The sequence below is a fragment of the Pygocentrus nattereri genome, chromosome 2, assembly GCF_015220715.1.
Source record: "Pygocentrus nattereri isolate fPygNat1 chromosome 2, fPygNat1.pri, whole genome shotgun sequence".
Lineage (NCBI taxonomy): Eukaryota > Metazoa > Chordata > Actinopteri > Characiformes > Serrasalmidae > Pygocentrus > Pygocentrus nattereri.
Window position 1 is genome coordinate 47,489,614 of NC_051212.1, and position 15,075 is coordinate 47,504,688.

A 15,075-nucleotide genomic window follows, 5' to 3' on the forward strand; every position below is an offset into this window, starting at 1 on the left:
ATAATAGGTTGAACCTAGCCTATTAATTGGTGTTAATGATAAATAATAATATGCCTTAAATTGGTTTAGTATTGTTACTAACTAGGTTATAAACACCTTAAAATGTATTTATTAATGGTTAATCAGGTCAAATTATGATCAGAAGGTTAAACCTCCATGGGTACCACTTTAAAATAAGACTGCCCTTGAATTGTTTAAATTAGGATATTAATAATAGTTATGAATTAGGTCATAAACACCTAAAAAAATGTGTTTATAAATGCTCAGTTAGGTCAAATTATAATTAGAAGGTTCTCCACAGGTATCACCTGTATACCTACAATATAATACGACCTTTATATTACAATTATAAGGGGTTTTGAATACACAGAGCCAAAGGGGTGGCCAGGGGTGGCCTACTAACCACCCTAGAACTAAGAATGGCCACTCTTCTGGCCACCCCAGTTATGGAAAATGAGCAAGTCAACAATCAGCCATCATCATCATTAATAACATATCAATTACGCTTTATGGTCAAAAATGGCCATGAAATGATGGACAGGTTTAGCCATACACTAAAGCTTCTTTTTTCTTGGCAGTGAGCCACCAGAATAAAATCTCGAGGTCTTATCCGGCCACCCCATTTTAAAAGTTCTAGCTACGTTCCTGTGAATGCGTTGTCTGCTGCCTGAGACATTGAGTGCGTTTACATGCAGAAAATCAGAAAACCCATCCAATCAAAACGTTTACATGCACTTGAGTAATCGGATAATGGAAATACTCTGGGTCTACAAGAGTGAGACAGTAATCAGATTTCAGCCAATAAACTCACAGTAGAAGATGTAAAAGTAACGTTAACCCAAACTTCATGCTGTGGCTTGTTTTTACACATCGTGCCGCTTTACCTGAAAATATGAACATACATTATCTAGAACAGAGGTCACTAATAGGTGGACTGCAGTCCGAGTCTGGACCCAGACGCTGTTCTGGACCTATACCTGATAAAGTATGAGGAATTTATTCATTTCAACAGGTGGTCCTATTTAAATTGGTGTGTCATTTCTAGTCACTATGGTAGCTTTAGTGGCCGGAAACTCACAGACCGATCGCACATGTTGTGAATATCACACGTGACGCTACTCAGCCAATCAGATCTGAGCATTACAATGAGCACTGAGACTCGAGTGAGTGACGCTCACACAGGGGAGGGACGAGGCGAGAAACAGCAGTCAGAGCAGAAAGTGAGCCAGATTATTTTACATTATGTGCTCTAAAAAGAGAAAACTGATAATAAATGTTATTGAAATATCACTGAATTGTACTTTATTTGATATGACGTGCAGTCGTTGACTGTATAAGATGTTGATATACCTACTAGGCTACTTCAGTAAACAATATATGGCACCGAATCCTGATGCAGGTTAGACATTATGATGTTTGGACCTTTGCTTGAGGAAATTTTCTTTAACTGGACCTTATTGAATCTTAATTAAAGACCCCTGATCTACACTGTTAGAAATAAAGGTACCATGCAGGTACATGATTCATTCATCAAGGTACAAACAATGTAAACGTTCCCTCAAAGGTACACCAGTGGTTTTAAGGTCTGACTGTGTACCTTAAATACACATAAATACATTTTTCCCTGTGGAAAAGTAGATATTTGTATTTTTTACATAGTATTTGTGGTTTTACATAGTAAATATCAAGGCTTTATTAGTTGACACCTGGTTCCCCCATCACCCCCCACTGTAAAGAAATCCAGAACTGAGCATTTCACATCAAACCACTCTGAATGAGTTTGTTTACATCTCAACCACTGAATTATATGGAAATTTGAACACACTCTTATGGAAAAACTTTACCTGATTCAGTTGCTTTTTGGTGAACACACCACCGAAACCTTGTCTAACAGGAACGTCATTGCCAAGCTTCATAGATTTGTGTCTAAAATACCTACTGTAGGCCTCAATCTATCACCACTGTCACCGACTTAAAATGCAGCTTCATCAAACTTTAATCAAAACGCGCTGCCATCAATCAAAGCAAGCAGCATGTGATGGATGAGTTGACAGGGTTGACTGATGCCTTCAAAAGAATCACAACATTCTTTGCAAGCACAAGACAATCCAGGCTGCTTATGAAAACAGTGGCTGTAAATGTAATGCCTTGATTTAATTGGCCTAAAAAAACAAGATTCAATCGCCTGCTTAACAGCCTCTGGGCTGCAGAACATCTAAGCGCATATACAGCAATTAAGTATAAATAACCTCAATGTGTCTTTAATAATGCTAATAACAGTCTCGCTTAACATTTAATGGCTGCACATCAAATTCTAAAGTCCACTTGTGTAACTCCAGTGTGTAAACAGAGGGAGGCAGCCTTGAGGCCTTCTTGTGCTGCTGCATGCAGTGCAACACTCTTTAACTGCATGTGTCAAACACAAGGCCTGCAGGCCATGACAGGCACAATCCTATCCAGCCCACAAAATCATTTAATTAGTGAATAAAATTAGCCCACAGTGCGCTGCACTACAACGCCCAGCATGCACTGCAACAGAATGTACACTCTAATCTACCCTCCCCAACAACAAATATATATATTTATATATATATATATATATTCCTTGTTTTTGCGCTCATTGTCCATTTTATCAGCTCCACTTACTGTATAGCTGCACTTTGTAGTTCTACAATCACAGACTGTAGTCCATCTGTTTCTCTGATACTTTGTTATCCCCCTTTCACCCTGTTCTTCAGTGGTCAGGACCCCCATGGACCCTCACAGAGCAGTGCTTATAATGTATTATGTTAACAATTCATAATAAGCATGGCCATAACGTGTAATGCATTTTTATAAATATTTATCGCCAGGTTTATAATGCCTTAGGAATGCATTATAACATGCTATAAATGTGTTTATAGATGCTTACAAAGGTGACATTCATGGGAAGTCTTACCATGTCCCCTTATGTACAGTCTTGTGCAAAAATCTGAACACTCAAGTCAAGTCAGGTGGTCTTTCCTCAGTATAACTTGTATACATTAAGTGAGTCTGGTGATGGAATGGTTCCTCCATTACCTTCTGCCAGATGGCAACAGGGTCCACACTGCTGGCGGGCTTGCGGATGCAGCGCTTGCGATAGGAAGTGTCAATACTAGACATGTTAGATGACGTGGTGTTGAGCTTTCTAGGTGTAAACTGAGTAAAGTGAGCACATCCTCTACAGAGACACACTGCTGCACAGTTTAACGCACAGTTACTGTTTACTTTTTGGGTTTAACGTATTAACGTAAACACAAAATATACATTGTGCAAAAGCCACATTTTAATGTTTTCATTTTTCCTCCCAATATATTACAACTAAACAGTAACTGTTTACAAAAATGGGGTGGCATGGTGGGTAGCACTGTTGCCTCACAGCGAGGAGGACCTGGGTTCGATTCCCTGGCCGGGCGACCTGGGTCCTCTCTGTGTGGAGTTTGCATGTTCTCCCTGTGTCTGCGTGGGTTTCCTCCAGGTTCTCTGCCCCCCCACCACCACATTCCAAAGACATGCAGTTAGGTCGATTGGACATGCTACATTGCACCTGGACTGGCAACCTGTCCAGGGTGTATCCTGCCTTCCGCCTGATGATCGCTGGGATAGGCTCCAGCACCCCCCATGACCCAGAAGGAGAAGCAGCTTAGATATGCGTGTTTACTACAATGTGCTTAACGTGTTCTCTGTTGGCGATGTGTTCACTTGTTTACACTTACAAAAACATGTCATTTGACTTTTGTTTACAACTGCATTACTTCCTTCCTCTTTCCAAACCACATGTTCTTCTCTCTCCAACACTCCTGACAAATCAATCAATCATAATCATATATTCATAACAGCCATTCGGATTTCAGTAATATTAAACATGATGGACCAAAATGGTTCTTTATAGAACCATGAACACTCAAAGAGCTCTTTATGTGGATTAAAGGTTCTTTGAATTGTGAAAGGTTCTTCAGACTGATGAAGAATGTGCTGTAGATGGTTCTATATACAACGTTTCTGAAAAGAGTTTTATTTTATTGTTCTTCTACTGTTACAAGCCCCCTTTGTGGTCCTACATAGAAAAAAGGTTCTATATAGAACCATATACAACTCATTCTCCACGACACAAAGAGCCCTTCAATATTCACATGTTCTTTGAATCGTGAAAGGTTCCTCATCAAGAAGAAGGATTGATGAGGAATATGCTGTGGATGGTTTTATATAGAACCTTTTAAAACGGGTTCTATGTAGGGCAAAAAGGGTTGTTCTATTGGTAGAAGCTCATATTGTAACAAAAGCAAAACAGTTCCTGGTGCTATATAGAACCATTTTCAAAAAAGGTTCTATACAGAACCTTATATAACACATTCTCCATGATGCAAAGAGCCCCACAATCTTCATATGTTCTTTGGATCGTGAAAGGGTTCTGTAGATGGTTCTATATGAAACCCTTTGAATAGGATTCTATATAAGGCAAAAAAGGGTTGTTCTACTGTTACGACCTCATATTATAACAATAGAAGAACCATTTTTTGTGCTAAATAGAACCCTTTTCAAAAAGGTTTGATATAGAAGCGTTTTCAACATATTCTCCACGATGCAAAGAGGCCTTAAATCTTTACATGACACTCTGGATCATGAAAAGGTTCTTCAGATTGATGAATGTGCTGTAGATGGCACTATATAAAGCCTTTTTAAAAAGGTTCTGTACAAAATACCAAATGCAACACATGTTCCATGATGCAAAGAGCCCTTTAATCATGTAAAGGGGCCTTTGAGTGTTCATGGTTCTATATAGGCTAAAGAACACTTGCAGAACTATTGTTTTTAAGGGTGTATATTTGTGACCGATACTGTAAACTGGGTTCCTACATGGCTTTTTTATGGCATGTATTGTCTTTATTGTCTGTATATTAATCGACTTGTTTGTTTTTTTATCCGTCCCTGTTCTAAAAGAACGACAATCTTCACTGATTGATTGATTAACTGAATTGTCGTCTCTTGTTGAAGTCCTCTCACCCGACTCTGAACGTGGGGACGCTTTGTTGTTTGGCGGCAGATGTTTGTGTTTGCATGATGAAGCAAAAGCCTTTCCTTCCAAAGAAGTAACTCGACCAAGTCTGTTCTAGAACATTGGCAGTGCAGAACTCTTTCTCTGGAATTTCAATGAAACCCCACAACAAACATACCAAGTGTTGCACCTTAAGCAGAGCCTGCTTCCTCATTTGAGGTCGCACTCCAAAAGAGCTCGAATGTCGTCGGCAAGGAAGTGACATCACCTGAAGTCGGCTATCTCAGGCTTTGGTGTTGTGCAGGTGGCTAGTGTCGCTTCATGCGTGGGAAATGAAGAAAAATTTACAGGAAACCTCTCGCTTTCTTGTAAGCGCTAGAGAACGCGGGAGATCCCAGTCATAACATCCGCACGCCGTCACTCGGCAGATAAACATCTATAAATCGCATGAGAAATAAACTGGTTAAAAGAAATGGGTGATATCTTTGGGTGATCTCGCCCCTCACAGCGAGCATGCTCATAAAAAGGATAGGGCAGGTGCATTCAGAGAGGGAAGTGAGGGGCAGGGGTACATTTTGTGTACACTTTTCTGATGTTTACTTCCTCTGTGACTCATCAGAAAACTGCTAGAAGTGAGGTCTGAGCTTCAGCTGCTAACATAATGGATGTGTATTAGGCCAAACTGCGGCCTGAATGCTGCCTTTGAAAACCTTTTGCCTGTATGCAGAAGTTTGAACACCCCCGTAAAATTACATGTCTTCTGCAGCGAATCCACTAAAATACGATGTTTCTCTCCAGACTTGTGCACAATTTCTACTTATTTGCTGCATTTAACACATTGGACAAATGAAATATGTATAAAATTTGTTAAAATGCGAACCTGTGCAAAAGCTATATGTTGTATTTTTTCCAATATGTAAAAGTTCTGTAAAAAAACGGAAATTGTGCACTAAATTATGCAGAAGAGTGTTCACTTAGAATATCAACGAAGATGTTTCTAGGGATCAAACTTCACCCTAAACGAAGGAAGTACAGGTCTTTGATATAGTCAAATTCTATTAAAGTTCTGTTCACATGAAATAATTCTAAAATCTAGGCCCCCCAGAACCCCCACTTCCCACATCTACGCTTGTTTGCAGCCCAGCCAGTCCGCTACAACTTAGTTTTAATCCTAATCTAATCTAATGCCATTTTTAAAAGATCATGTTTATTTCTTTGGAGTGTTGTGAAGGTAAGCATAAAACGCTAATATGAAGCAATGTGGAGACTTGTAAGCAGAAATGCAGGCCTTTATGCTGAAGGTCAATTATGGGCCATCAGTTTCACAATGACTTTGTGGTTTGTCAAGAGGATCATGGTCATTTAAGCAAATAGACTAACAAATAAGCCTAAATGCATGGAAAGCAACTATTTCTGACATTGTTGATATTTTATCGCATTTAAGTCTCAAAATTTATGTCCTTAACACTCCCACAGAATTCCCTGCATTACTTTCCTGAATTGAACTGTGCTGTAATATCTGAACTCGTTAGGTAACGTAAGTTGGGTAATGATTAAACTAATGTCACTTCATCACACAAGGACGTAGAGAGTTTTGTCCATAATGTATGACCGCAAATTTAAACCTCCCTTCATTCATGATGCTAAAAGCCAACAGTCTTTTTCTAGGCCAAACTGTGGCTTAAACAGGGGCCCAATTCACTTTCAGAAAAAAGTAGAAATTTAAGAAGCAAGACCAATTAATGGAACATATTTTTGAAAAGCTCTTCATGCTATTCTAAATGCTATTCACATAAATGGTGTGGAGTATTTAATGAACAAAGTCAACTTACTGTTCTTTGTTATTATTTATGCTTTTTTGCACTGTTTTCACGAGTTAGTTGAGCTAGAAACACTAAACTTTGCAGAATTGTAGAGCCTATATGGGGATAGTGTGGTTCTTCTTTTGGGACCAATCACACGTACAGTGTTCATACAGTGTTTTGTAAACTTTCTTTCCTCATAGGAAATAAAGGGCTGAAAATTTTAATCTAACTGGCACAAGCTATGGGTGGGTAGTGCTGTCGTCTCACAGCAAGAAGGGCCTGGGTTCGATTCCCCGGCCGGGTGACCAGGTTTCTTTCTGTGTATAGTTTGCATATTTTCCCTTTGTCTTTGTGGGTTTCCTCTGGGTTCTCCTCCCACAGTCCAATAACATGCAGTCAGGCCAATTTGGAATGCTAAATTGCCCCTAGATGTGAATGTATGTATCTGTGTGTCTGCCCTGCAATGGACTTGCAACCTGTCCAGGATGTTTCTTGCCTTCTGCCCAATGAACGCAGGCTCCAGTACCCTCTGTGAAGGATAAGCAGCTTAGAAGATGCCACAAATTATATCATCAAGGACATCTCTCACACCTGGGAGTCTATACCAATGGCCTAGCAATACCTTAACAATCACCTGGGATAATTTAGCAAGAACCTAGCCACCAGTAAGGATTCTACAGTAGCAAACACCTGGGATAACATAGCAACACTTTAGCAACTACTTTGAATTTCGTAGCAATGGTTTGTTAAGCCAACTTTGAGTTGGTTCTTGAACTTCCCAATCTAATTGTTACCACTAACAGGTCATGCAGTTTTCTTTCTTCACTTGCTTTTGAGCAGAAGGTGCCAAAAAGGTAAATGTTTGTGAAAACTATAGGGAACTGTGTAGGGGAACCATAAGGTCTAACGACCATTAAGGCTTCTCAGCTGTCTACAGTTCCACATAGAAGCTTCACACCCAGTGACCTCAAGAAGAACCACTTTTGAACCTCTCCAACAGTGCATGGAGAGGTGCTCCTGTCGTGGTGTCAGATTGGCATCAGTTAGCATGTAAAACCAGCCCTCTGAGAGGGAACGTCTCATATTGTGGATGATGAAAAAGCGGCGACGGGTAGAGAGGCACGATAGGAGGCCTAATTGCATGCCACCATGGTGTTGGTGAAAAGATGAGAGCAGGCAGGCTCCCGCTCAGCGTGAGGTGCCTCTCCATGAGACACCACTCATTTCCAGCCCACATCATTTTCCTGCACCAAGGAAGGTGCTCTGCTGACGAACGGGCCCTCTTGACAAGCCAAAAGCGAGCTCTGAGTGTGTTCTCTGACTGATGGTGGTGTTTTCAACGTGGTGGCGCTCAGGCAGCAGCACTGACGCTGACGCGGAACCAAGCAGAGGGTCTGAAGCGTTAACGGCGCCATCAAAATAGAAAACGGAGGAACTGGAGGATCCAAGACAGGTCTGCGGCTTTACTTTAACGAGCTCAGGAAGTAGCTCCTAACGTCAGCACATTTCAGTTTCAATTTCTGTCCATCTCACATTTCCCCTTTTTTTTCTCTGCCTAGGCCTCATTTATAAGAACACGTTTGACAGCGTTAACAAATGGATCACCGCTGACTCAAGCTTTGATGTACAGCGGTAATGAACAGGGTCTCTGGAGGAGAGCGTCTGAATAACTTCAGGTCTCAATCTCTGGTTAGACGATTGCCACTCAACAAACCTATAATTAATAGTACCGCACACATCACGGCCTGCTTTCAAATGAGGAACTGGCCGCCAGTCCTGCTTTCATGCAAAGAAAAGTACAGAATGGAGTAAGACAGCTGTTCCCAATGCCAGAACCCAGTGTTCCTCACATTTTTGTTCTTTTTGTTTCCCTATTACAATGTTCATGATTCAGCTAATCAAGCCCGTCATAAGCTGGCTATATTTAAGAAAAGACGTGGGCAGTAACTAGTTCCCTTCACTCCACTTCTTCATGTACTGAAGCACAATTTTGATGCATTTGAACTTTTTTTGTGTCTTCAAATGACAATATGTTTGCGTTTACTGCAACATACATTATATGGCCAAAAATATGTGTACATCACACCTACACGAGCTTTTTATAGCTATAACAGCCTTTTCACAAGATTTTTGAGTGTGTCCATGGGAATTAGTCCAAAGAGCATTTGCGAGCATTTGTGAGGCACTGCTGTTGGATGATACGTCCTGGCTCCCAAATGATGTTCCAATTCATCACAAAGGTGTTCAATGGGGTTGAGGTCAGGGCTCTGTGCAGGCCACTGGAGTTCCATCATACCAAACCTGTCAAACCAGGTCTTTAAAACGTTCTCTTTGTGTGCTGGAACAGGAAAAGGTCAGTTGGATGCAATTGTTTAAAATGTCAATAGAATAAATGTCACACTTCACTGGAACTAAGGGGCCCAAACCCTGATAAACAGACCCGGCCCAGATCCCTCCTCCACCAAACTTTACTGTTGGCACTATGCATTGTGGTAGGCAGCATTCTCCTGGCATCCGCCAAACCTAGATTTGTCCACCAGACTGCCAGACAGTGTATCATGATTCATCACTCCGGAGAACATGTTTATACTGCCCCAGAGTCCAGTGGTGGTGTGCTTTACACCCTTTCAGCCGGAACCTGACATTGCACATAGTGATCTTAGGCTTGTGAGCAGCTCGTCAGCCATGAAAACTCATTTCAATAAGCTCCTGATGCATAGGTCTGAGGTGCTGAGGCAGTTTAGAACTCTGTAGTGAGTGATATAATACAGGATAGGTGATTTTTATGCGCTACACACTTCAGCACTCTGCAGCCCAACCGTGTGATGTTGCATGGTCAACCTCTTTGTGGCTTTCACAATAATAGGACTCAAGGAGTAAAGAAATAATAACCAGATCTAGCAAGGCAGACATTTCTTGAACTGACTTTGGCAAAGGTGGCATAATATGACAGTGCCAAGCTTAAAGTCACTGACCTCTTCAGTACGATCCATTGTGTTGCCAGTGTTTGCCTATGGACATTACATGGGTGTGCAATGGGTGAGGATGAAACACCCAATCTCAATAAATGAATGGGGGTATCCACATACTTTTGGCCAGTGTATATGTGAGGAACGTCCTTCACATTCAGTTCCTAATTCCTTGTCCCTTTTACTTCATTCTGCTCCTGGACTGCTTTACTGTTGCTCACAGCTCACACTTTTTATCTCAGCCACTTTTTAAATATTTTAGAACAAAACAGCTCCTAACAAAGTTTGGTGTCTGTGCTGACAGTTGCTGGATGTTCTACTGAGTTTGGTTTCTATACGTGCAAAAAAACCCCAACTAACAGTGTGGTTTGACTTACAAACTGAGAGCATGTCAATATTAAATAAATTATATGTGCTGACTTTGAGTAACTGGCATATGCAAAACGGACAGCAATGGATGAAAATACATTTTAATGAATGAAAACTTTACGTTGAACCACATTTCATTCTAATGAAACCCAAATAAATTACGGTGAAATGTTTCAATATTATTTGATCAACAATTGAGCTTTATGTTGAGGTAGCAAAGTCTACATACTGATTCTACTCACATTGACTGAATGGAAATGTGTGGCCTAATTCAATTCATACAATAGGGAATTTGAGGCTTTTTGGAACTACTGTTTTTGCTCTAAATGAGACTTTATTAGTAAGTACTGTTACTATAACTTAAGGCTTTAGGCTACTCTACACATTTAGTGTCTTTCTGCAGGTCTCCCAGTGGCCACTGGAGCAGACCTCAACCTGCAATGACACAAATAAAGTCCAGTTCTCTTTTGGTTTCATGCATTGTTTCTCAAGCTGGGGGCCATGGACCACATGGGCTGTGAAGCACCCTCTAGTAGTCCACAGGCTTGTATTCAGGGGAAGGCAATAGTTCATAGTGAGCCAGTAACGTAATTATAAGTGTCAAAAACATACGTGGAAAAAAAATTAATAATTAAAAATCTAGTTTTCACAGTATAACCAATATACTATAAAATTTGTACCTTTCCCCTCCCTTTTTAACATCTTTACAACCGTTTTTCTTCTTCAGGCCATAACCCTTGGGACTCAGAGCAAAACAGGTAAAAAGGTAGGTCATTTCTAGCCTTCAGAACTTCAGAACGGTTTAAGGTACAGTCATGATCCACATATCAGGGCATTCAGCAGACCCACCCCTAACTAGCAAGTGATGTCATTGAGCTGTTATGTCATCATCAGTGAGTAATTCGGCTCGGAAAATCACCTAAAATCCTGTTATTATTATTATTGCTCTGCTTTTTGGCCTTCATATTCCAACAAAGGGTTAAAACAGCGGCATGGTTCACAATCGTACCACTCATCAGACTCCAGCATCCAGAGTGATTTCATCCACCTGTGACCATCCATCAGCCAGACACCCAGCTCCAAAATCACCCAAACCCCACTCACTACTGTTATATTACATTTGACACATTATTATAAACTGAATTATGAAAATGAATCTTGGTTTGATTTTGAGTATTAAAAATAACTGATATTAAACATGCAACTCAATTTGTAAAGTAAAAATAAAGCCTGTCTTTCCTTTGCAGAAATTATGGCACATTTGATTTGACTTTTGATTTGTTTTCAATGTGTTCAGCAAATAAATAGATATATAGATATAAAGATATTGTGCAATAAAATAACCATAAAATACTAAAGTTTAATAGAATGTTTTCACTTGTTTTCACTTAGGAAATCAACAAAACATATCATTTGACCAGGGACGTCCAAACTTGACCAGAGGCATTGGCCAGGCGTGCCTGACGGTCATCAGACATTCACTAAGGCTGCTCCAGATGTGTCACCCTTGAATTGTAATTGCCGCTGCATACAGTTTAAATACAACTGGAAAACATTAATGCAATCACTTAGCAGCAATACCTGCACGCTGAGATGTTATCACTACTACATCTCACAATTAGGTCATGAAGGAATTCCAGAATATGAACTTCAAATGCAAGGTAGGCCTCAATATTTGGTGTACTATTATAGTGTTTGATGCACATTCACTTTCACTGCATGTGCATGTAAATAGCAATAAATATGCATGCAAAATATCATTCTTATCAAATCATATGATCTGCTCGATAGTGCTCCCACAGTGCTGCATTTCCTCTATAGAGTCCTTGTGCCTCTTTGACTGAGGCGCGGTTGTTTTGATTGAGACACCGCTCTTGTCTGTTTGAGGATGTGTCTATTCCCTGTTGTCGTTTGTTCCGTCAAAAGCGATTTGTCTCTGAATATAATGTGGCTGCACAGCCAACAGCCAGGAAAGGGAATTCGTAATGTGTCACTCTCTCCAATTTATTTGACCCCTGCGTATTCTAGCGGGGGGCTGTGACAAATGGAAAGCTCAGAAGTTCCTGAGTCTAAGCTGCCCTCCCAGTCCCCTTCACATAAAAACTTGTTAGCCGTATTGTATTTTGATAAAGTCATCTGAGTAATGGGATGTGTAGTTAAGCATCACTGCATGGTAAATAAATGATGAAAAGAGCTGAAATGGCAAAAAAAGTCATGAAAGGCTTTTTGATGGTGATTCGTTCAGGAATGACTGGCTATTACACTCTAAGAAGGAAATAGGCCAACTTTGGAGGGGAATATTTTGTTATGTTGTTGTGTAAAATAATTTAAACTCGCTATATACCAAGTTTTAAATGTATACGTATGAATTTCTTTTTGTTCTTGTCATTTAATATACTTCTTCTTCTTCTTCTTTCGGCTGCTCCCTTTAGGGGTCGCCACAGCAGATCATCTGCCTCCATCTTGCCCTATCCATTGCCTCCTCTACTTTTACACCAGCCATCTCCATGTCCACCTTCACTACATCCATAAACCTTCTCTGAGGTCTACCTCTTCTCCTTCTACTCGGCAGCTCCATCTCCAACATTCTTTGACCAATATATCCACTATTCCTCCTCAACACACGTCCAAACCATCTCAACCTGGCCTCTCTGGCTTTATCTCCAAACTGCTCCACCTTCACTGTCCCTCTGATCTGCTCATTTCTAATCTTGTCCAGCCTTGTCACTCCCAACGAAAATCTCAGCATCTTCATCTCCGCCACCTCCAGCTCAGCCTCCTGTCTTTTAGACAGAGCCAGTCTCCAAACCATACATCATAGCAGGACGCACTGCTGTCTTGTAAACCATCCCTTTCTCTCTTGCTGCTATCTTTCTGTCACACATCAGCCCTGACACCCGTCTCCACCCACTCCATCCTGCCTGCACCCTCTTCACCTCTTTTCTACACTGTCCATTGCTCTGGATGGTTGACCCAAGATATTTGAAGTCATCCACCTTTACGACCTCTACTCCGTGCATCTTCACCTTTCCACCTGCCTCTCCTCACCACTGTCTCACTATCCTTTAATATGTCATTTAATATACCACCCGTGCATATATCCACTTCTAATTCACACACACATATGCGGTTTGCATTTATGATCTCAAGAACACTGTACTCACAGTGAAGTATGAGGGTGGGAGCATCATGATGTGGAGCTGCTTCTGTTTAAGTGGAACTGGGTTATTACAGATGTACTGAGACAAATTAAAGGAAAATTTAATCTCATCTGCCAAGAAACTTTGAAGACAATGATCCCAAACATACAATCAAAACAATTCGACTGGTTTCTAAAGACGACGAAGGTGCTTGCATGGCCCAGCCGATCTTCAGTCTCCTGACTGCAATCCCACTGAAAAAAAATGGAGGAATTTTGAAATTGTGGGTCCTTGAGGGCCCTAAACTTGAGAAGACATTTCTCTTGTTTGACAGTAGAAATGGGACAAATTGAGCCACAATGCTGCATAAAGCTATTACTTCTTACCATCGACATCACAAAACTGTAACCGCCAACAATGGCTTTGAAACAAAGTACTAATGCTATTAATTTGTGGTGTCTAAATACTTGTTCCCCATCTTTTTTCCCAATCAATCTTTGTTTACGTTTGTGAACACACACTTTTTTGTTTGTATTTATAAATACAAAGTCAAAAGACATTGTGTGCAAATTTGAAGTAAATACAGGCACTGGAAGTACATGACGTAGCAAACATTGAAGTGTCTCAATACTTTCCTCTCACTGTAAACCAAGCATTTGTGATTGTGACATTAAAGCATTAAAACTAGAAGTGAAAATCAAAGCCTGGCTCAAACTAATTCTGCCCCCTCCCACCACCACACCCACCCAAAAATGGGTTCAAAATAAATCATGCATGGGGTGGAAATAAATAGAAAATTTTTGAGTACATTTTCTACAAATATACCTGAGTATGAAGCATTTACATTTGAACATATTCACATAAACAAAAGTGAAGAGTAAATGTTTTACCAGCTAAACTTGTTTTCTTTGTTTGGTGGAGTGTGGTGCAGTGGAATGTGATGTGGCAACTTATCAGAAGTACTGATCCTCATGCAAAGATAAACCAGCAAAGTTGTGGGCACTATCTTTTTAAACCAACATGTGCAGAATACACAGAAACTTGACTGAGCGCCAAGAGAAAAATCTCCGGCTCTTTGAGATTTGTATCGAGTATAATTCAAAATTCAAACCAGTAAAAAGCATGTTTTGTCTTCAGTAAATGTAACTGACTAAAAAGTAAGGGACAATTCTTCCAACATCACACTCAAACCAACATTGTCTGACGATTTTACCTTAAAATAACACCTTTTAAAATCATTTTGGGGATTCATTCATTTATAATTGGGAGAATGATGTCACTTTCATTGCCACTCTAGGCGTGGAATGCCTGCTATAGCACTATGGAACTTTGGAGGAGCAGGCCGGGACCTCTCGCAGTAGTAGCTCAATATTTGCAATAGCTTGATATTCCCAGTATGGACATCATGGCAGAGGCTGCGAAGAGACCAAAGAAGATGTCGAAGGAAGTGAGGAAGAAAAAAGAGAAAGCAACCAAACAAGAGACCCGATATTAGTAAATCTCAGACAGGTTTTTACACGTTGAAGAGAACTAAAAGGATAGACAGTCTAACAGGAAAACAGTGAAAATCTGATAGAAGAGTGTGCATGCCGACCAGTGTTGTTTATGAAAGGCTGTGACATAGGCTGGAACATTATGTGTCATCCCTGTCTCACAGAGTTTTGTAGTTTTCCTGGATGACAAGTCAGCTAACCCCAGTCCTGTTTCAGGCTAGAAGGTAATAAATCCATCTCACGCCAAAATGTATGGTCAGTCTTTGTCAACCTCACATCAAA